The 20,926-nt window shown below is 49.4% G+C and overlaps 1 long non-coding RNA gene across 1 annotated transcript in view; it reads right to left on the reverse strand.

The window, feature by feature from the left end:
• Window positions 1–417: 417 nt before the first annotated feature.
• Window positions 418–20,926, reverse strand: part of LOC146859186 (uncharacterized) — a 46,681-nt gene continuing 26,172 nt past the window's right edge. Inside the window, exons 2-3 of the long non-coding RNA XR_014979747.1 lie at window positions 1,361–1,447; window positions 418–1,281 (exon numbers count right to left, since the gene is read on the reverse strand). This is a non-coding gene — a long non-coding RNA (uncharacterized LOC146859186). The remainder of the gene's footprint in view (window positions 1,282–1,360; window positions 1,448–20,926) is intronic.

Consider the following 20,926-nt stretch of genomic DNA (forward strand, 5'->3'; position numbering starts at 1 on the left):
TGTGCTGGACTGTTTTCGTGGTGCAGGGCTGCCTTTAAAATTATGCATATGTGAGTCCAAAAAGAGTGCATAGGGTGTCTGGTACCTGACTGTAGTACTGCACCGTTTCTGCTGACTCTAGAGGGACCTCAATTAATGACCTAAGCTACTGCACCCCTTCTGGTGACTTCACTGGGCCTCTATTAATGTACACCACTATCTTCGCTCACTACAGAGGCGCATCTAGAAACAACCTGTATACAAACTCGCCCCAATCTTTTTACCCTGTCTGAGCTGATCTTCTCAGACCGGGAGCGGTGTAGTCCCTAGATGTACTTTGGTGCACCCCTTTGTACCCGTAACTCCTATGATGAAAATCCAGTGGTACCTTGTCTCTTAATCACACTGGAGACCTTAAGAACGACAGACACGAAAATCTGAAGGTTGAATACTTACTTTGAAAATATTAAAAGTACAAAGACATAAATTGCAATTAGTCAAATAGAAATTCAGTCATAGTGCTAAACCCAAAAAACAGACACTCATGAACTCAGGAGAGTTCAGAGACAAAACTGACAGAGATTCGCCTTGTTAGAGTGGGGAAAGGACCCCTTCTTCCATTGGAAAACAACACGCTTTAATGAGATTCTAAACTAGAGGTTTATAAATTCACTACATTAAAACATGGTTCTCAGGCTCATGACCAATAGAAATCAAGCAAAGAGAAAAGTTTGCAACAGAATACATTCAAGGATTTTTTCACTGTTACACTGCATGGGGTTCTGTGCTCACAGCGTCAGGTACACGAGGATGCAGCTGTTAAAGAGTTAGTTATTCAGTCTGAGACAGCTACACTCAGCCTTGAGAAGATGACATTTCAACCAGGACATGGTGCAAAGTCTTCGGCGTGTTCCGTGGAGCCTAGTACTCCTTTACTCAAGCAGAGAATGAAACAGCAAGGTTAATAATGTGGTGTAGTACAACGTCACATTAAAGAAGGGCGACAGTAGATTAATTAGCCCAGTTCACTTAAAGCACAATTTCTGAGGTTACAAACATTAAACTTCTGAAAATTAGCATTCTCAACATTCTTCCAAGGTAATGTGGCAGCGTTAGAGGATGGTGCAAATATGGGGGTGTACTGAGGATTATTGTCGCGTCCAGAGGAACTCCTCAGAATCCGGGCGATGCTCAAAGGGGTCCACCTCTCGACTTCCTCAACGCTAACACATAACGTACAGAGTATTGAGGTGATCAAGTGAGGGAAAGGAATAAGGGTAGGAACAGCGGGGAACGGGATACCTGGAAACAGAAAACACAATGATTAATACAGTTCTACTTCCTAGCTACTCTCATATAATCTCACTAAGCGAACTAGTACCTGTCAACCAAGTTCCACCAGCAGCGGTGTTCCAATATCCAACACACTACTCCGTGATGATACTTCTCACACTTGAGGAGGATACACCTACAACACAGAACACGTAGGTGAATACCACAATCAGCCCCCCTTCACTTATGCTGAACCGCCTCCCCTACTCATACATACCCTTGTGTATGTCTTTCCCATTCCATAGTAAACCAAGAGCAATAAAATAGCAGAAAGGAAGAGACTTCAGCTAGAAGGTAGATAGTAAGGAGTCTGAAACCAAAGTCCTGTTCCTTGCTACCAGAAGCTCTTTAAGAATAAAGCATAAGAAATACTTGTGTAGGTCTTCAGATGTTTATAGAGCTTTAAGAGTCCATGAACAGACCATACTCCATTAGGGTAACGCAACCTATGACAAATGCTCCTTGGAACAGAAAACTAAAAGAAAACAAAAATAGTACACACCAGAGTTTTCTCTTTACACTCCGAATGAACCATACCATAGTTAATTGTTAATAGCTAAAGCACCCGCCACTGTACCTTCTCAGACAGCGTCGCTCTGAAAGTCTGATCTTGTCCAGCACTGATTACCTCACCGGTGAGCAGCCACACGAGCCCGTGCAGCCTCAAAACTCCAACAGCCGTTGGAGCCAGCCTTGGCGGAAACAAAGTAACGGCTTACTGCACCAACGCATCTCAATCCACGAGAACGCTACTCCAGGTGCATGGTGCGGATAATCCTCCGCCTCAGGTTTGAATCTGTAGGAAGGTGGATATCTGACTATGGTTACCCCCAACTTTTTGCCTAGTGTCTAGCTGGTTTTTCGACTTAGTTGGCCTGAGATCCTGCCATTCAGGGTCTCAGGCTGTCTGCTCTCTCTGTAAAATGGACTCCATGTACCCTAGGTACATACACAATTGGTAAGGATCACCTTATTGGACCCTGTACAGTGTACCCTAGGTACCCAGGGCATAGGTGTACCCTAGGCCTCCCAGGGGCTGCAGCATGTATTATGCCACCCCTGGTCTGGCCTTCCAATCAGACACAACTGGCTGATCACTCAGCTGGGGCAAGGTCGTGTAATCACCCCTTGCTTAGATATAGTATGCCTATATCTACCCTTATATATAGACACATGTGTACCTATCAGTCACTCCTATGGCAGGCCTTAACAATCCTGGAGTGCTTGGTAACATGTAAGATGGTGCTCTAGCATGAGCTGAGCCTGTCTGCAGCTTTCGGAACCATGTCCTTATAGCTGTTCTATGATATAGCCTACCATATACTCTTAAAGTGCCTTATAATCTTAAACGGTTATGGTAACTATGGTTTGGCTTTATCAAAACATGTCGTGTAAGGTGTCTAACACTTTGGAATAATACCCCCATACCATTTCTGGTGATGAGGATATTATCCCTCCCTTCTAGAGGGAGAGACATGTTAAAATCCTACTTTGCTGTTTAACTCTAACCAAAGCCTCAGCATCACAAAATGGATGCTGCTGCCACAGACACAAGTCTGACCTCCTGCTGCTGGGAGTGATCCCAGCCAGGGAGGCCTGGACAATAGGTTTCCTGCTTGGGGAGGTGCTAGCACCTCCCCAGACAGCCTTTAGTGTATTGGGGCAGGGTGGGCTGAAAGGAATGAGACATGCCTGGGGCACACAAGGTGTTCCTTGCATAGTCCAGTTCAAACCGGCGCTGGGGCACTCCAGCCCCAGCTCTGGCGCGAAACTGGACAAAGGGAAGTGGGTGTAACCACCCCCTCCCAGGTCCCACCCATAAGGCGTGACCTAGCAGGTATCCCAGCCCCCCAGATTAGTATAAGAGTGGGAGTTGGGCCTCAAGACTTTAGATTATCCTGAACCTGCAAACTTGAACAGAAACTCTGGACCTTCGACATTCGACGAAAGAAGAAGACTGAAGAATCTCCCTTGTGGCCAAGGAGTGGCTACCCTGTGCAAACAGGCACCATCAAGAGACTACCCTTTGCTTTGCCCACGTTCTACGAGGAACCGACTGCAGAGCCTGACCAGAGCCTTGACTTCCAGACTTCTCCGACCCTGAACCACATCGACAGCAAAGCTGAGATCCGTGGAGGCGACGAGCGACGTGGGACCGGCTACCTGGGAAAAGTGGCTAGTAACTTAAAGCGCAGCTTCTGAGGTACCCTCGAAGTTGTGCACCGGGGATTGAGAAGCCCCAACCCCAAGCACCATCTGCACCGAAGATCAGCCCCCCACACTCCACGAGTCCTGCGTGGGGCCCTTCAGCGTTTTCCTGCTTGCCGCGTCTGTCCGGTTGCTTGCCCGCTGGCTAGTGGCCTTTGTGACGACGCACCCTGAAATCTTATGCGCTGGTTTGGCTCCTCCAGACTGGCTCCCGCTTCTCTGCAAAGAAGAAGCACCCCAGACCTTCCTGGTCTGCACCAGAAGCAAGTCCTTCATTCTTCGTGGGTTCCGCTTGCCAAGGCTTGGTGAGTCCTAGTCCAACTTCGACGCCGCCGACAGCAAGAGCCTTCGTGGGACAGCTCGCCTCCTGGTCCTGGTCATCCTCGACGCTTCCTGGTCCTCCTAGCTGCAGCGACAAGCTTCACCTTCACCTGCAATCTTCACGACATCGCCTGGTTCCTTCCTGGTTCCACGTGGTCACTGGCTAGTGACCTTGACTTTGTCCCTTCTGCTTGCAGGTTTCTTCTCTTCTTGATCCCAGCCTTGGGATCCACCGGACACTCTCCCCTGACTGCCTGTCAGCATCTTTCTTCAGGCATCCATAGGAGTCGACGACGAAAACGACGCATCTTCACCCCTATGCACCCGCAGCCTGTGGGCTAGGTAACTTGGGTACTCCGGTGCTCATCAGGATAGTGACTATCCTAGTGTCTAGTTTTCAAGTCTCAACTTCCTAGCTACTCCGGAAGTGTCCTAAATCTACCGTTTTCTAAACTGTACTATTGCTATTGACTTTTACGTATTACGCGTGAGTGTTTCCACTCTGCACACGAATCCCGTGGGCCTCCCACTTCCTAACTAACGCTAGTGTAGTGTAGCCCCAGCGATTCCCTAGGCCTAGGCCTATTCTATTTCCGTGACAGTGGTTCTTATACCACTTACTTAGTATATGGTTTGCGTGGCCCCTAGGGCCTAACTGTATTACTTACCTGTGTGACTTAATGTATGCTTAAATAAGACTGTGTTGTACTTACCTCTAATCTCATAAAGAGTGCTGAGGGTTTGCTTAGAATAAATACACTGTATTTTATATATATATCTGTTGTGGTGTCCTTTTATTTGGTATTCAAGGGATTATATATGGTATCACAGCTGGCTTCACATGCCATTCAGAGTTTAGCCTAAGACTGCTCTTGTCCATGCTACCACTAGGATAGCTGGTCTATAAGGTTGACTTTACAACCAATCACCATAAGGGTATTTGGACTGATATAAGGTGTACACTATAACTAGTGACATCCTACATCAGGCCAACTTCTCACATTGGTGAGCAGCGGTTGGGATCTGAGCTTGCTGTTGTAATACCATTGTAATCTTGAGATACTAAATTGAAAGATCACACAGATATTGTCTAGGTACATATAACATAGATTATAATACTTAAGTCCTACTGGACTTTGTAGTTGTAGGTTGAAGGGAGTAACACACCCTGACTACAACTACTAGAGAGGTTTAGTAGATACAACTAGTGTAGGTAGGTGCACACACCACACCCTCACTAGATCATGTCTCTAAGAGGAGATCAAGTGGATGCTCTCTCAGGAGGATCAGGTCTGCAAAAGACCCCCTCTAGATATGATACCTTAACATTCCAGGAGATGAGACACTTGTGTACCTCCAGAGGAATAAAACAGGGTGCAAACCCTACCCTCCTTCAGTTAAGACATCTCCTAGAGGAGTATGACATTCTTAGGGCATCTCAGGCAGGTACCCTAGGCACAGAGGAGGGTCTATCCACCACAGAGGAGTCAGAGGAGACTTCAGATGAAGAGGTAGACAGCCAGGGCCAAGTAGGAAGACTTAGCCAGGCTAACCTAAGCTTACATGGGAGTTTGCATGGGGTCCCCCCTTACAGACCCCCAAGTAGGCTTACACAGAGAAGCAGGAGGGACAGATCCCCTTCAAGGGAATCCATCCACTCCCATGTCTCTAGCATCTCTAATGCTTCCTCTCACAGGGGAATGACTTCACCTGAGAGAAAGCAGCATGAAGCCAGAATGAGGGAAGCTAATCTGAGGATTCAGAGGGAAGAACTTGCCCTTGCCAAGGAGAAGCTTGCTCTGGCTAGAGAGCAAAAATTGTGTGGGTCAGAACCCACTGGTGGCAGCAACATTCCTAGAGATAGGGATAGGTCTTATGACCATAGAAACCTAAGCAAGATAGTCCCCCCATATCAGAATGGGGATGACATCCACAAGTGGATGACTGCTTTGGAGAGGGCCTGCAAAGTACAGCAGGTACCCCAAAGTCAGTGGGCAGCTATCTTGTGGCTCTCCTTTTCTGACAAAGGCAGAGACAAGCTCCTCACAGTCAGTGATGAGGATGCAAACAATTACAAAGTCCTGAAGAGTGCTCTGATAGATGGGTTTGGCTTAACCACTGAGCAATATAGGTTGTTGTTCAGAGACACCCAGAAGACACAGACACAGGACTGGTCTGATTTTGTGGATTGTGCCACTAAGGCTTTGGAAGGTTGGTTAAATGGCAGCAAGGTGCAGGACTATACAGGATTGTACAACTTGATTATGAGGGAGCAGATCCTTAGTAATTGTCAGAACCAGCTTCTCCATCAACACCTGGTAGACTCAGATTTGACCTCTCCCCAAGAATTGGGAAAGAGGGCAGATAAATGGGTCAGGACCAGGATTAGGCCTAAAAATCAGGGTGGTGACCAAAAGAAAGATACCACCAAGCCTCAAGAGAAGGGTGGGGATAAAGCAAAAGAGAAATCTTCCTCAGGGCCCCAAAACTCCACACAGGGTGGTGGGTCCCAAGCTCCCTCCTCTACCACAGTTAAAAAGCCTTACTGCCATGTGTGTAAAACTTCTGGGCATTGGAAAACTGACAGCAGTTGTCCACAGGCTAAAAACAAAACTGTTCCTCCAACTACTCCTGTCACACCACCTATTACTGTCCGCAGTAATCCCCCAGGTGGTGGGAGTGCCCCCAAAAATTTGGTTGGGTTTTCTTGGGGAACACAGGGGGACTCTGGCTTAGCCAATTCCCCTACAGCAGCTACTCTTGTCTGTGATGGTGGCATGGGGTTTGCCAACTTCACTGCCTGTCCCAACACTTTGGGTAGGTACAGACAGGAACCCTACATCAATGGTAGAAAAGCTGAGGCCTACAGAGACACTGGAGCTAGCATCACTATGGTGGCCCATAGGCTAGTTCCCTCTGAGCAGCTTTTGCCTGGTTTCTCATACCAGGTAACTAACATTGATGGCAAACAGAACAGTCATCCCATGGCAGAGGTATGTCTCAGCTGGGGAGGGGTCACTGGCCCTAAAAGGGTGGCAGTGTCTCCAACCTTGCCTGTGGACTGCTTACTGGGGAATGACTTAGAACTCTCAGCTTGGGCTGGAGTTGAACAAGACACCCATTCCAAAATGGTAGGCCTTTCCCAAAAGGGTAGTGGGGTTGTGCCAGTCACAACCCCTGTCCAAGCAGATTTCCTCCCTGAAAAGGTTGGAAGGGCAGTGGTAGCCACAGCCCAGGCACAGACAGACTTCCCTGTAGATATTGGCAGAGCTGTGACAGTCACAGCTCAAACACAAACTGAGTGCCTTCCTGAAAAGGTTGGCAAGGCTGTAATGGTCTCAGCCCATACTCAGACTGATATAGGTGTAGTGAAGCCTGAAACTATGGATCACTCCACACAAACAGAGAGTAGTGGGGAGGAAGAAAAGTCTCCCTCTCCCCAGACATTAGGAAAAGGTCAGCCTCCTCAGGGATCTGACCTCACCCCTTGTGAAGGAACTGCCCCAGAGGTAGCCAGGCCTGGCCTGGCAGAGCCTCTGATGTCAGTGGCCCCTTCCAAGGTGGGACCCAGTCTGGTGCAGGTAGCCTGCCTCTCTCTACCCTGCCTCAGTCAGCCCAGGGCTGCAGAGGTCAGGGAGGCCATTGGACCCCAAGAGGGCCCCTGTCCACAAGAACCCCCCCATCAAAAGAATGAGGATTGCCTGGCTAGTAGCCCTAGCCAGGTGATGGGTAAAAACATTCCTGAGGGATCCCCTTCACAGGTAGTTAGGGACCTCCCCCAGAGGGATTCTGTTGGGCACAGGCAAACATGGGACCTTAGGGCCCCACACCTGACCTGTCCCTCCAGTAAGCCCACAAAAGGGACCCAGCCTCCAGCTTTAGGTAGCCAGAGGCTGACCCTGAGAGCACAGTGCAACTCAGTTAGAGAAAGAAAGGCATCCATGGTGGAGGATGATTGGAGGAAGCTGAGGCCTCACTTTGAGGACACTCACTTCAGTACTCCATCTCAACACCAGCCTTTTACTTTGCAAAGACACACCAAAGGTAGAGATTCCCTATGGTGGAGACCCTATGATATCTTTAGGATGAGGGATTGCTTAGTGGACCATGAGACAGGGGGTAACCATGCCAGTGCTGGTTCTTCCTTATATGGCCACTCAGACAATAGAGGCTTACCTTGTCAAGGCCAGCCTTATCTCCTTTCGTTTGGGGGGGGGTTGTGTAGGAAGGTGGATATCTGACTATGGTTACCCCCAACTTTTTGCCTAGTGTCTAGCTGGTTTTTCGACTTAGTTGGCCTGAGATCCTGCCATTCAGGGTCTCAGGCTGTCTGCTCTCTCTGTAAAATGGACTCCATGTACCCTAGGTACATACACAATTGGTAAGGATCACCTTATTGGACCCTGTACAGTGTACCCTAGGTACCCAGGGCATAGGTGTACCCTAGGCCTCCCAGGGGCTGCAGCATGTATTATGCCACCCCTGGTCTGGCCTTCCAATCAGACACAACTGGCTGATCACTCAGCTGGGGCAAGGTCGTGTAATCACCCCTTGCTTAGATATAGTATGCCTATATCTACCCTTATATATAGACACATGTGTACGTATCAGTCACTCCTATGGCAGGCCTTAACAATCCTGGAGGCAGAGTGCTTGGTAACATGTGAGATGGTGCTCTAGCATGAGCTGAGCCTGTCTGCAGCTTTCGGAACCATGTCCTTATAGCTGTTCTATGATATAGCCTACCATATACTCTTAAAGTGCCTTATAATCTTAAACGGTTATGGTAACTATGGTTTGGCTTTATCAAAACATGTCGTGTAAGGTGTCTAACACTTTGGAATAATACCCCCATACCATTTCTGGTGATGAGGATATTATCCCTCCCTTCTAGAGGGAGAGACATGTTAAAATCCTACTTTGCTGTTTAACTCTAACCAAAGCCTCAGCATCACAAAATGGATGCTGCTGCCACAGACACAAGTCTGACCTCCTTCTGCTGGGAGTGATCCCAGCCAGGGAGGCCTGGACAATAGGTTTCCTGCTTGGGGAGGTGCTAGCACCTCCCCAGACAGCCTTTAGTGTATTGGGGCAGGGTGGGCTGAAAGGAATGAGACATGCCTGGGGCACACAAGGTGTTCCTTGCATAGTCCAGTTCAAACCGGCGCTGGGGCACTCCAGCCCCAGCTCTGGCGCGAAACTGGACAAAGGGAAGTGGGTGTAACCACCCCCTCCCAGGTCCCACCCATAAGGCGTGACCTAGCAGGTATCCCAGCCCCCCAGATTAGTATAAGAGTGGGAGTTGGGCCTCAAGACTTTAGATTATCCTGAACCTGCAAACTTGAACAGAAACTCTGGACCTTCGACATTCGACGAAAGAAGAAGACTGAAGAATCTCCCTTGTGGCCAAGGAGTGGCTACCCTGTGCAAACAGGCACCATCAAGAGACTACCCTTTGCTTTGCCCACGTTCTACGAGGAACCGACTGCAGAGCCTGACCAGAGCCTTGACTTCCAGACTTCTCCGACCCTGATCCACATCGACAGCAAAGCTGAGATCCGTGGAGGCGACGAGCGACGTGGGACCGGCTACCTGGGAAAAGTGGCTAGTAACTTAAAGCGCAGCTTCTGAGGTACCCTCGAAGTTGTGCACCGGGGATTGAGAAGCCCCAACCCCAAGCACCATCTGCACCGAAGATCAGCCCCCCACACTCCACGAGTCCTGCGTGGGGCCCTTCAGCATTTTCCTGCTTGCCGCGTCTGTCCGGTTGCTTGCCCGCTGGCTAGTGGCCTTTGTGACGACGCACCCTGAAATCTTCTGCACTGGTTTGGCTCCTCCAGACTGGCTCCCGCTTCTCTGCAAAGAAGAAGCACCCCAGACCTTCCTGGTCTGCACCAGAAGCAAGTCCTTCATTCTTCGTGGGTTCCGCTTGCCAAGGCTTGGTGAGTCCTAGTCCAACTTCGACGCCGCCGACAGCAAGAGCCTTCGTGGGACAGCTCGCCTCCTGGTCCTGGTCATCCTCGACGCTTCCTGGTCCTCCTAGCTGCAGCGACAAGCTTCACCTTCACCTGCAATCTTCACGACATCGCCTGGTTCCTTCCTGGTTCCACGTGGTCACTGGCTAGTGACCTTGACTTTGTCCCTTCTGCTTGCAGGTTTCTTCTCTTCTTGATCCCACCCTTGGGATCCACCGGACACTCTCCCCTGACTGCCTGTCAGCATCTTTCTTCAGGCATCCATAGGAGTCGACGACGAAAACGACGCATCTTCACCCCTATGCACCCGCAGCCTGTGGGCTAGGTAACTTGGGTACTCCGGTGCTCATCAGGATAGTGACTATCCTAGTGTCTAGTTTTCAAGTCTCAACTTCCTAGCTACTCCGGAAGTGTCCTAAATCTACCGTTTTCTAAACTGTACTATTGCTATTGACTTTTACGCATTACGCGTGAGTGTTTCCACTCTGCACACGAATCCCGTGGGCCTCCCACTTCCTAACTAACGCTAGTGTAGTGTAGCCCCAGCGATTCCCTAGGCCTAGGCCTATTCTATTTCCGTGACAGTGGTTCTTATACCACTTACTTAGTATATGGTTTGCGTGGCCCCTAGGGCCTAACTGTATTACTTACCTGTGTGACTTAATGTATGCTTAAATAAGACTGTGTTGTACTTACCTCTAATCTCATAAAGAGTGCTGAGGGTTTGCTTAGAATAAATACACTGTATTTTATATATATATCTGTTGTGGTGTCCTTTTATTTGGTATTCAAGGGATTATATATGGTATCACAGCTGGCTTCACATGCCATTCAGAGTTTAGCCTAAGACTGCTCTTGTCCATGCTACCACTAGGATAGCTGGTCTATAAGGTTGACTTTACAACCAATCACCATAAGGGTATTTGGACTGATATAAGGTGTACACTATAACTAGTGACATCCTACATCAGGCCAACTTCTCACATTGGTGAGCAGCGGTTGGGATCTGAGCTTGCTGTTGTAATACCATTGTAATCTTGAGATACTAAATTGAAAGATCACACAGATATTGTCTAGGTACATATAACATAGATTATAATACTTAAGTCCTACTGGACTTTGTAGTTGTAGGTTGAAGGGAGTAACACACCCTGACTACAACTACTAGAGAGGTTTAGTAGATACAACTAGTGTAGGTAGGTGCACACACCACACCCTCACTAGATCATGTCTCTAAGAGGAGATCAAGTGGATGCTCTCTCAGGAGGATCAGGTCTGCAAAAGACCCCCTCTAGATATGATACCTTAACATTCCAGGAGATGAGACACTTGTGTACCTCCAGAGGAATAAAACAGGGTGCAAACCCTACCCTCCTTCAGTTAAGACATCTCCTAGAGGAGTATGACATTCTTAGGGCATCTCAGGCAGGTACCCTAGGCACAGAGGAGGGTCTATCCACCACAGAGGAGTCAGAGGAGACTTCAGATGAAGAGGTAGACAGCCAGGGCCAAGTAGGAAGACTTAGCCAGGCTAACCTAAGCTTACATGGGAGTTTGCATGGGGTCCCCCCTTACAGACCCCCAAGTAGGCTTACACAGAGAAGCAGGAGGGACAGATCCCCTTCAAGGGAATCCATCCACTCCCATGTCTCTAGCATCTCTAATGCTTCCTCTCACAGGGGAATGACTTCACCTGAGAGAAAGCAGCATGAAGCCAGAATGAGGGAAGCTAATCTGAGGATTCAGAGGGAAGAACTTGCCCTTGCCAAGGAGAAGCTTGCTCTGGCTAGAGAGCAAAAATTGTGTGGGTCAGAACCCACTGGTGGCAGCAACATTCCTAGAGATAGGGATAGGTCTTATGACCATAGAAACCTAAGCAAGATAGTCCCCCCATATCAGAATGGGGATGACATCCACAAGTGGATGACTGCTTTGGAGAGGGCCTGCAAAGTACAGCAGGTACCCCAAAGTCAGTGGGCAGCTATCTTGTGGCTCTCCTTTTCTGACAAAGGCAGAGACAAGCTCCTCACAGTCAGTGATGAGGATGCAAACAATTACAAAGTCCTGAAGAGTGCTCTGATAGATGGGTTTGGCTTAACCACTGAGCAATATAGGTTGTTGTTCAGAGACACCCAGAAGACACAGACACAGGACTGGTCTGATTTTGTGGATTGTGCCACTAAGGCTTTGGAAGGTTGGTTAAATGGCAGCAAGGTGCAGGACTATACAGGATTGTACAACTTGATTATGAGGGAGCAGATCCTTAGTAATTGTCAGAACCAGCTTCTCCATCAACACCTGGTAGACTCAGATTTGACCTCTCCCCAAGAATTGGGAAAGAGGGCAGATAAATGGGTCAGGACCAGGATTAGGCCTAAAAATCAGGGTGGTGACCAAAAGAAAGATACCACCAAGCCTCAAGAGAAGGGTGGGGATAAAGCAAAAGAGAAATCTTCCTCAGGGCCCCAAAACTCCACACAGGGTGGTGGGTCCCAAGCTCCCTCCTCTACCACAGTTAAAAAGCCTTACTGCCATGTGTGTAAAACTTCTGGGCATTGGAAAACTGACAGCAGTTGTCCACAGGCTAAAAACAAAACTGTTCCTCCAACTACTCCTGTCACACCACCTATTACTGTCAGCAGTAATCCCCCAGGTGGTGGGAGTGCCCCCAAAAATTTGGTTGGGTTTTCTTGGGGAACACAGGGGGACTCTGGCTTAGCCAATTCCCCTACAGCAGCTACTCTTGTCTGTGATGGTGGCATGGGGTTTGCCAACTTCACTGCCTGTCCCAACACTTTGGGTAGGTACAGACAGGAACCCTACATCAATGGTAGAAAAGCTGAGGCCTACAGAGACACTGGAGCTAGCATCACTATGGTGGCCCATAGGCTAGTTCCCTCTGAGCAGCTTTTGCCTGGTTTCTCATACCAGGTAACTAACATTGATGGCAAACAGAACAGTCATCCCATGGCAGAGGTATGTCTCAGCTGGGGAGGGGTCACTGGCCCTAAAAGGGTGGCAGTGTCTCCAACCTTGCCTGTGGACTGCTTACTGGGGAATGACTTAGAACTCTCAGCTTGGGCTGGAGTTGAACAAGACACCCATTCCAAAATGGTAGGCCTTTCCCAAAAGGGTAGTGGGGTTGTGCCAGTCACAACCCCTGTCCAAGCAGATTTCCTCCCTGAAAAGGTTGGAAGGGCAGTGGTAGCCACAGCCCAGGCACAGACAGACTTCCCTGTAGATATTGGCAGAGCTGTGACAGTCACAGCTCAAACACAAACTGAGTGCCTTCCTGAAAAGGTTGGCAAGGCTGTAATGGTCTCAGCCCATACTCAGACTGATATAGGTGTAGTGAAGCCTGAAACTATGGATCACTCCACACAAACAGAGAGTAGTGGGGAGGAAGAAAAGTCTCCCTCTCCCCAGACATTAGGAAAAGGTCAGCCTCCTCAGGGATCTGACCTCACCCCTTGTGAAGGAACTGCCCCAGAGGTAGCCAGGCCTGGCCTGGCAGAGCCTCTGATGTCAGTGGCCCCTTCCAAGGTGGGACCCAGTCTGGTGCAGGTAGCCTGCCTCTCTCTACCCTGCCTCAGTCAGCCCAGGGCTGCAGAGGTCAGGGAGGCCAGTGGACCCCAAGAGGGCCCCTGTCCACAAGAACCCCCCCATCAAAAGAATGAGGATTGCCTGGCTAGTAGCCCTAGCCAGGTGATGGGTAAAAACATTCCTGAGGGATCCCCTTCACAGGTAGTTAGGGACCTCCCCCAGAGGGATTCTGTTGGGCACAGGCAAACATGGGACCTTAGGGCCCCACACCTGACCTGTCCCTCCAGTAAGCCCACAAAAGGGACCCAGCCTCCAGCTTTAGGTAGCCAGAGGCTGACCCTGAGAGCACAGTGCAACTCAGTTAGAGAAAGAAAGGCATCCATGGTGGAGGATGATTGGAGGAAGCTGAGGCCTCACTTTGAGGACACTAACTTCAGTACTCCATCTCAACACCAGCCTTTTACTTTGCAAAGACACACCAAAGGTAGAGATTCCCTATGGTGGAGACCCTATGATATCTTTAGGATGAGGGATTGCTTAGTGGACCATGAGACAGGGGGTAACCATGCCAGTGCTGGTTCTTCCTTATATGGCCACTCAGGCAATAGAGGCTTACCTTGTCAAGGCCAGCCTTATCTCCTTTCGTTTGGGGGGGGGTTGTGTAGGAAGGTGGATATCTGACTATGGTTACCCCCAACTTTTTGCCTAGTGTCTAGCTGGTTTTTCGACTTAGTTGGCCTGAGATCCTGCCATTCAGGGTCTCAGGCTGTCTGCTCTCTCTGTAAAATGGACTCCATGTACCCTAGGTACATACACAATTGGTAAGGATCACCTTATTGGACCCTGTACAGTGTACCCTAGGTACCCAGGGCATAGGTGTACCCTAGGCCTCCCAGGGGCTGCAGCATGTATTATGCCACCCCTGGTCTGGCCTTCCAATCAGACACAACTGGCTGATCACTCAGCTGGGGCAAGGTCGTGTAATCACCCCTTGCTTAGATATAGTATGCCTATATCTACCCTTATATATAGACACATGTGTACCTATCAGTCACTCCTATGGCAGGCCTTAACAATCCTGGAGGCAGAGTGCTTGGTAACATGTGAGATGGTGCTCTAGCATGAGCTGAGCCTGTCTGCAGCTTTCGGAACCATGTCCTTATAGCTGTTCTATGATATAGCCTACCATATACTCTTAAAGTGCCTTATAATCTTAAACGGTTATGGTAACTATGGTTTGGCTTTATCAAAACATGTCGTGTAAGGTGTCTAACACTTTGGAATAATACCCCCATACCATTTCTGGTGATGAGGATATTATCCCTCCCTTCTAGAGGGAGAGACATGTTAAAATCCTACTTTGCTGTTTAACTCTAACCAAAGCCTCAGCATCACAAAATGGATGCTGCTGCCACAGACACAAGTCTGACCTCCTGCTGCTGGGAGTGATCCCAGCCAGGGAGGCCTGGACAATAGGTTTCCTGCTTGGGGAGGTGCTAGCACCTCCCCAGACAGCCTTTAGTGTATTGGGGCAGGGTGGGCTGAAAGGAATGAGACATGCCTGGGGCACACAAGGTGTTCCTTGCATAGTCCAGTTCAAACCGGCGCTGGGGCACTCCAGCCCCAGCTCTGGCGCGAAACTGGACAAAGGGAAGTGGGTGTAACCACCCCCTCCCAGGTCCCACCCATAAGGCGTGACCTAGCAGGTATCCCAGCCCCCCAGATTAGTATAAGAGTGGGAGTTGGGCCTCAAGACTTTAGATTATCCTGAACCTGCAAACTTGAACAGAAACTCTGGACCTTCGACATTCGACGAAAGAAGAAGACTGAAGAATCTCCCTTGTGGCCAAGGAGTGGCTACCCTGTGCAAACAGGCACCATCAAGAGACTACCCTTTGCTTTGCCCACGTTCTACGAGGAACCGACTGCAGAGCCTGACCAGAGCCTTGACTTCCAGACTTCTCCGACCCTGATCCACATCGACAGCAAAGCTGAGATCCGTGGAGGCGACGAGCGACGTGGGACCGGCTACCTGGGAAAAGTGGCTAGTAACTTAAAGCGCAGCTTCTGAGGTACCCTCGAAGTTGTGCACCGGGGATTGAGAAGCCCCAACCCCAAGCACCATCTGCACCGAAGATCAGCCCCCCACACTCCACGAGTCCTGCGTGGGGCCCTTCAGCATTTTCCTGCTTGCCGCGTCTGTCCGGTTGCTTGCCCGCTGGCTAGTGGCCTTTGTGACGACGCACCCTGAAATCTTCTGCACTGGTTTGGCTCCTCCAGACTGGCTCCCGCTTCTCTGCAAAGAAGAAGCACCCCAGACCTTCCTGGTCTGCACCAGAAGCAAGTCCTTCGTTCTTCGTGGGTTCCGCTTGCCAAGGCTTGGTGAGTCCTAGTCCAACTTCGACGCCGCCGACAGCAAGAGCCTTTGTGGGACAGCTCGCCTCCTGGTCCTGGTCATCCTCGACGCTTCCTGGTCCTCCTGGCTGCAGCGACAAGCTTCACCTTCACCTGCAATCTTCACGACATCGCCTGGTTCCTTCCTGGTTCCACGTGGTCACTGGCTAGTGACCTTGACTCTGTCCCTTCTGCTTGCAGGTTTCTTCTCTTCTTGATCCAGCCTAGGGATCCACCGGACACTCTCCCCTGACTGCCTGTCAGCATCTTTCTTCAGGCATCCATAGGAGTCGACGACGAAAACGACGCATCTTCACCCCTATGCACCCGCAGCCTGTGGGCTAGGTAACTTGGGTACTCCGGTGCTCATCAGGATAGTGACTATCCTAGTGTCTAGTTTTCAAGTCTCAACTTCCTAGCTACTCCGGAAGTGTCCTAAATCTACCGTTTTCTAAACTGTACTATTGCTATTGACTTTTACGCATTACGCGTGAGTGTTTCCACTCTGCACACGAATCCCGTGGGCCTCCCACTTCCTAACTAACGCTAGTGTAGTGTAGCCCCAGCGATTCCCTAGGCCTAGGCCTATTCTATTTCCGTGACAGTGGTTCTTATACCACTTACTTAGTATATGGTTTGCGTGGCCCCTAGGGCCTAACTGTATTACTTACCTGTGTGACTTAATGTATGCTTAAATAAGACTGTGTTGTACTTACCTCTAATCTCATAAAGAGTGCTGAGGGTTTGCTTAGAATAAATACACTGTATTTTATATATATATCTGTTGTGGTGTCCTTTCATTTGGTATTCAAGGGATTATATATGGTATCACAGCTGGCTTCACATGCCATTCAGAGTTTAGCCTAAGACTGCTCTTGTCCATGCTACCACTAGGATAGCTGGTCTATAAGGTTGACTTTACAACCAATCACCATAAGGGTATTTGGACTGATATAAGGTGTACACTATAACTAGTGACATCATACATCAGGCCAACTTCTCACATTGGTGAGCAGCGGTTGGGATCTGAGCTTGCTGTTGTAATACCATTGTAATCTTGAGATACTAAATTGAAAGATCACACAGATATTGTCTAGGTACATATAACATAGATTATAATACTTAAGTCCTACTGGACTTTGTAGTTGTAGGTTGAAGGGAGTAACACACCCTGACTACAACTACTAGAGAGGTTTAGTAGATACAACTAGTGTAGGTAGGTGCACACACCACACCCTCACTAGATCATGTCTCTGAGAGGAGATCAAGTGGATGCTCTCTCAGGAGGATCAGGTCTGCAAAAGACCCCCTCTAGATATGATACCTTAACATTCCAGGAGATGAGACACTTGTGTACCTCCAGAGGAATAAAACAGGGTGCAAACCCTACCCTCCTTCAGTTAAGACAACTCCTAGAGGAGTATGACATTCTTAGGGCATCTCAGGCAGGTACCCTAGGCACAGAGGAGGGTCTACCCACCACAGAGGAGTCAGAGGAGACTTCAGATGAAGAGGTAGACAGCCAGGGCCAAGTAGGAAGACTTAGCCAGGCTAACCTAAGCTTACATGGGAGTTTGCATGGGGTCCACCCTTACAGACCCCCAAGTAGGCTTACACAGAGAAGCAGGAGGGACAGATCCCCTTCAAGGGAATCCATCCACTCCCATGTCTCTAGCATCTCTAATGCTTCCTCTCACAGGGGAATGACTTCACCTGAGAGAAAGGAGCATGAAGCCAGAATGAGGGAAGCTAATCTGAGGATTCAGAGGGAAGAACTTGCCCTTGCCAAGGAGAAGCTTGCTCTGGCTAGAGAGCAAAAATTGTGTGGGTCAGAACCCACTGGTGGCAGCAACATTCCTAGAGATAGGGATAGGTCTTATGACCATAGAAACCTAAGCAAGATAGTCCCCCCATATCAGAATGGGGATGACATCCACAAGTGGATGACTGCTTTGGAGAGGGCCTGCAAAGTACAGCAGGTACCCCAAAGTCAGTGGGCAGCTATCTTGTGGCTCTCCTTTTCTGACAAAGGCAGAGACAAGCTCCTCACAGTCAGTGATGAGGATGCAAACAATTACAAAGTCCTGAAGAGTGCTCTGATAGATGGGTTTGGCTTAACCACTGAGCAATATAGGTTGTTGTTCAGAGACACCCAGAAGACACAGACACAGGACTGGTCTGATTTTGTGGATTGTGCCACTAAGGCTTTGGAAGGTTGGTTAAATGGCAGCAAGGTGCAGGACTATACAGGATTGTACAACTTGATTATGAGGGAGCAGATCCTTAGTAATTGTCGGAACCAGCTTCTCCATCAACACCTGGTAGACTCAGATTTGACCTCTCCCCAAGAATTGGGAAAGAGGGCAGATAAATGGGTCAGGACCAGGATTAGGCCTAAAAATCAGGGTGGTGACCAAAAGAAAGATACCACCAAGCCTCAAGAGAAGGGTGGGGATAAAGCAAAAGAGAAATCTTCCTCAGGGCCCCAAAACTCCACACAGGGTGGTGGGTCCCAAGCTCCCTCCTCTACCACAGTTAAAAAGCCTTACTGCCATGTGTGTAAAACTTCTGGGCATTGGAAAACTGACAGCAGTTGTCCACAGGCTAAAAACAAAACTGTTCCTCCAACTACTCCTGTCACACCACCTATTACTGTCAGCAGTAATCCCCCAGGTGGTGGGAGTACCCCCAAAAATTTGGTTGGGTTTTCTTGGGGAACACAGGGGGACTCTGGCTTAGCCAATTCCCCTACAGCAGCTACTCTTGTCTGTGATGGTGGCATGGGGTTTGCCAACTTCACTGCCTGTCCCAACACTTTGGGTAGGTACAGACAGGAACCCTACATCAATGGTAGAAAAGCTGAGGCCTACAGAGACACTGGAGCTAGCATCACTATGGTGGCCCATAGGCTAGTTCCCTCTGAGCAGCTTTTGCCTGGTTTCTCATACCAGGTAACTAACATTGATGGCAAACAGAACAGTCATCCCATGGCAGAGGTATGTCTCAGCTGGGGAGGGGTCACTGGCCCTAAAAGGGTGGCAGTGTCTCCAACCTTGCCTGTGGACTGCTTACTGGGGAATGACTTAGAACTCTCAGCTTGGGCTGGAGTTGAACAAGACACCCATTCCAAAATGGTAGGCCTTTCCCAAAAGGGTAGTGGGGTTGTGCCAGTCACAACCCCTGTCCAAGCAGATTTCCTCCCTGAAAAGGTTGGAAGGGCAGTGGTAGCCACAGCCCAGGCACAGACAGACTTCCCTGTAGATATTGGCAGAGCTGTGACAGTCACAGCTCAAACACAAACTGAGTGCCTTCCTGAAAAGGTTGGCAAGGCTGTAATGGTCTCAGCCCATACTCAGACTGATATAGGTGTAGTGAAGCCTGAAACTATGGATCACTCCACACAAACAGAGAGTAGTGGGGAGGAAGAAAAGTCTCCCTCTCCCCAGACATTAGGAAAAGGTCAGCCTCCTCAGGGATCTGACCTCACCCCTTGTGAAGGAACTGCCCCAGAGGTAGCCAGGCCTGGCCTGGCAGAGCCTCTGATGTCAGTGGCCCCTTCCAAGGTGGGACCCAGTCTGGTGCAGGTAGCCTGCCTCTCTCTACCCTGCCTCAGTCAGCCCAGGGCTGCAGAGGTCAGGGAGGCCAGTGGACCCCAAGAGGGCCCCTGTCCACAAGAACCCCCCCATCAAAAGAATGAGGATTGCCTGGCTAGTAGCCCTAGCCAGGTGATGGGTAAAAACATTCCTGAGGGATCCCCTTCACAGGTAGTTAGGGACCTCCCCCAGAGGGATTCTGTTGGGCACAGGCAAACATGGGACCTTAGGGCCCCACACCTGACCTTTCCCTCCAGTAAGCCCACAAAAGGGACCCAGCCTCCAGCTTTAGGTAGCCAGAGGCTGACCCTGAGAGCACAGTGCAACTCAGTTAGAGAAAGAAAGGCATCCATGGTGGAGGATGATTGGAGGAAGCTGAGGCCTCACTTTGAGGACACTCACTTCAGTACTCCATCTCAACACCAGCCTTTTACTTTGCAAAGACACACCATAGGTAGAGATTCCCTATGGTGGAGACCCTATGATATCTTTAGGATGAGGGATTGCTTAGTGGACCATGAGACAGGGGGTAACCATGCCAGTGCTGGTTCTTCCTTATATGGCCACTCAGGCAATAGAGGCTTACCTTGTCAAGGCCAGCCTTATCTCCTTTCGTTTGGGGGGGGGGGGTTGTGTAGGAAGGTGGATATCTGACTATGGTTACCCCCAACTTTTTGCCTAGTGTCTAGCTGGTTTTTCGACTTAGTTGGCCTGAGATCCTGCCATTCAGGGTCTCAGGCTGTCTGCTCTCTCTGTAAAATGGACTCCATGTACCCTAGGTACATACACAATTGGTAAGGATCACCTTATTGGACCCTGTACAGTGTACCCTAGGTACCCAGGGCATAGGTGTACCCTAGGCCTCCCAGGGGCTGCAGCATGTATTATGCCACCCCTGGTCTGGCCTTCCAATCAGACACAACTGGCTGATCACTCAGCTGGGGCAAGGTCGTGTAATCACCCCTTGCTTAGATATAGTATGCCTATATCTACCCTTATATATAGACACATGTGTACCTATCAGTCACTCCTATGGCAGGCCTTAACAATCCTGGAGGCAGAGTGCTTGGTAACATGTGAGATGGTGCTCTAGCATGAGCTGAGCCTGTTTGCAGCTTTCGGAACCATGTCCTTATAGCTGTTCTATGATATAGCCTACCATATACTCTTAAAGTGCCTTATAATCTTAAACGGTTATGGTAACTATGGTTTGGCTTTATCAAAACATGTCGTGTAAGGTGTCTAACACTTTGGAATAATACCCCCATACCATTTCTGGTGATGAGGATATTATCCCTCCCTTCTAGAGGGAGAGACATGTTAAAATCCTACTTTGCTGTTTAACTCTAACCAAAGCCTCAGCATCACAAAATGGATGCTGCTGCCACAGACACAAGTCTGACCTCCTGCTGCTGGGAGTGATCCCAGCCAGGGAGGCCTGGACAATAGGTTTCCTGCTTGGGGAGGTGCTAGCACCTCCCCAGACAGCCTTTAGTGTATTGGGGCAGGGTGGGCTGAAAGGAATGAGACATGCCTGGGGCACACAAGGTGTTCCTTGCATAGTCCAGTTCAAACCGGCGC

The sequence above is a fragment of the Triturus cristatus genome, chromosome 3_2, assembly GCF_964204655.1.
Source record: "Triturus cristatus chromosome 3_2, aTriCri1.1, whole genome shotgun sequence".
Lineage (NCBI taxonomy): Eukaryota > Metazoa > Chordata > Amphibia > Caudata > Salamandridae > Triturus > Triturus cristatus.